The 2,878-nt window shown below is 46.0% G+C and overlaps 1 long non-coding RNA gene across 1 annotated transcript; it reads left to right on the forward strand.

Moving 5' to 3' along the window:
- Nucleotides 1-6: 6 nt before the first annotated feature.
- On the forward strand, nt 7-890 carry LOC136559975 (uncharacterized). The gene is made up of 2 exons (XR_010784072.1): nt 7-213; nt 746-890. It is a non-coding gene; the product is annotated as an uncharacterized lncRNA (long non-coding RNA).
- The last annotated feature ends 1,988 nt before the right edge of the window (nt 891-2,878 follow it).

A 2,878-nucleotide genomic window follows, 5' to 3' on the forward strand; every position in this document is an offset into this window, starting at 1 on the left:
AGGGGCTGCGCCAGCACAGGTTCGTGCCGTGTACGGGGAGCGGAGCCTCAACACTCGCGTTTTAGGCTCGAAGTGTGGGGAGAAGGGGCCATTGCGCAGCAAAGCGCATCGGCCTCTCTTGCTACGAGTGTGTGGGACCTTTTCTTCGGCATGGTTGCTCCGGTAGCGGAGCCGGGACCCGAGAGCTCTGAGGCGAGCGCCCGGCTGGAGCAGGTGAGCAGCAGCTCTGGGGACCTCCCACAGCCATGAACCGGCGTCAGCTTCACGCTTCGTGCTCTCAAACCTCTGCAGTTCAAGTGTTTCCTGCACAAACTGGTTTATTCTGGTAATATGAATAATAACGTGCACCAGTACAATAGGTTCTGCCGCCTGCTTTGGGGGGGAGCTTTGCTGTAAGCATAAACCATTCCGTACAAAGTAATTTCAGGTTTCAGATAACAGGAGTAGTGAATAAAACCTGTCTCCCAAACAATACGTACAATGTACTGTTGGTCAAGAGAATACAGTTATTTCTTGTTTCAGGATACAAACTAAAAAGTGATACAAATACCCTTGTATTTGTAATAAATAATTAATAATTATTTGAATTAATAATGAATAAAATGAATTAGAATATAGAATTTTATGTAAAAGAATTGCTGATTCTACATGCAGAAGCTTTAGATAACTGTTGTTTGCAAACCAGCAAGACAAATAAATATTAAGGAACAATTGCTAAAATTATTTATGTTTCTTTCTTTACCAGATGGCAAAAGATTCTATACATACTATGAAACACAGTTTTACCAGTTTAAGGACTGCATAACAAAGGTCAGTTATAGTTCCAATTCTTTAGATTGGACTGCTGATGTAGAGAAAATAAATTACATGCTCAGGATCTGACAAGCACAGAGTTAAGAATCTTCGTGTTCTGAATTTAACCACTTAAAAACCTAATCTGCTTAGACGAAACAACTTATATAATTATGGACACAGATATTAGCTTAGATAAGGAAGCAGCTCATACTATTATTCTTAGTCCATTACGTGTTTCTTCCACTTCGTAATGTCTTTGCAACTGTTCTCTCAATGGCTTTTAAATTAACTGATTCACTCTGACCTATCACCAGATGTCTTGTTTTCCGAATTTATGATAGGAACTGGGCTCAGGCAGTGAAAACTTTCAGTGACAGCCTGACCCCCTGCTCCCAGTGCCTGTTCTAGCCTGCCTCCCTGTACTCAGGAATCCACTCCTGGTATGGAGCAGCCATATGGTTGAGTTGGCACAGGCTCAAGGAGCTGCAAAGACAAAATCCCAGCAAGAGCAGACTCTTCAAGGACTTAAACTAATAAACTCAAGGAATTTCTACTGAGCCTGTGCAAACTGAAATGTTTTCAAAGCTGGATTTCCAGAGAAACAGTATTGCTGGTACAAAAGCAGTTCACCTTCTAATGGCCCCATCCAGAATGGAGGTTCACACAAACATTCTCAGATTGCAGCCAGCACTGGCCAAGCAATGTGTGTCTTCTTCCTGCAGTCTCACACACATAGCAGGGTCAGTACGTATTGAAAACAAGACTTTAGCTGCATATGGAAAATGTGTTTTAACGTCAAACCAAATTTTTAACAGTCTAAAAAGTTTTAAGGAAATACTTTAGAAGGTGTAACTGGTGTTTCAACTATGTACCTGGCAGGGTTTGCTGCCAGTCCAGCTGGTGATGGTTGGTCAAAATTAGCTCTAGCCCTTAGTAAAGGATAAGGCTTCTTCCTATGGGAGACTGTGCAGAATTTAACTGAGCTTTATTTATCCCAAAAACTCGACAAGCTATTCAAGTTATTCTACTTGAATAATTTGGGACAAAGCATTTGCAAATATTGCAAATATTCTTTGAAATTTATTTTAACTCAAGCTCGGATTGATTTTAAGCAATTCATCACACAGATTTCTAATGAGCTACTTTACTCACAAAAAAATCAGTTTGTGCTCAGAACTGCTGGAATTGGATAGTGTGCCATGTTTTCTGTAAGTATTCTATTATCACATTTAGGTTAAATTAATTAACATTAATCCATAATGTGGTGGGTGCCCATCCCTGGAAGTGTTCAAGGCCAGGTTGGATGGGGCTTTGGGCAACCTGGGATAGTGGAAGGTGTCCCTGCCCGTGGCAGGGGGATTCTCACATCCAGGAGAACCAGGGTTCGTTGTGTGTTGAGTGCTTACCCGTTTCTGGGTGTTCCCAGTGCCCCAGCACTGCCTGCTCAGTGCAGGTTCCAGTACTTCAAAAAGTACCTGTGAGAGCTTTTGTGGTACCACAGAAAGGAGTGGGGGCTGGGAGCAGTCTCTCACAGCAGCACCTCTGTTCTAAAACGGATTTGGAAATTATCGAGCTGTTAATCCAGACAAAAGTGTGCAGGAGGCAGACAGAGGAATAGGGAAAGCAGCCCTGCTCCTAGGCCATGCAGAGCGCAATTAACGTACTGTCATGTCTCAGTCTCTGGGTTGTGCTGAATCAGACCTCGCGAATACGCATCTGGTGGCGCAAAACTCTGAAAGTAAAGTTCTAACAGTGTGTTATCGCTTAAAACTGCTGAACCCTCAGAGTTCCCGATGACCCCGGGAGCGCACAGAAGTAATGAGAGGAGCTGTAAGGGAAGGGACGCGAAGAGAGGCCGGGGAACAGACGTGGGGGGAGTGACCGGAGGAGCGGCCACGGGACGGGCAGGAGAAGCGGGCGGAGAACGAGCGGCCGGAGGCGGGGCCGGGTACGGAGCCGGTCCGGGCGGTCGCAGCGGGCGGGGAATGTGCGGCCCTGTGGGGCGGGGAAGGGGCGGGTGCAGGCGGGGCCGGGTGCGGGTACGGGCAGTCGGAGCGGGCGGACGGGGAAGGGGCGGCTCCGA

Source organism: Molothrus aeneus, chromosome 9, assembly GCF_037042795.1.
Source record: "Molothrus aeneus isolate 106 chromosome 9, BPBGC_Maene_1.0, whole genome shotgun sequence".
NCBI lineage: Eukaryota > Metazoa > Chordata > Aves > Passeriformes > Icteridae > Molothrus > Molothrus aeneus.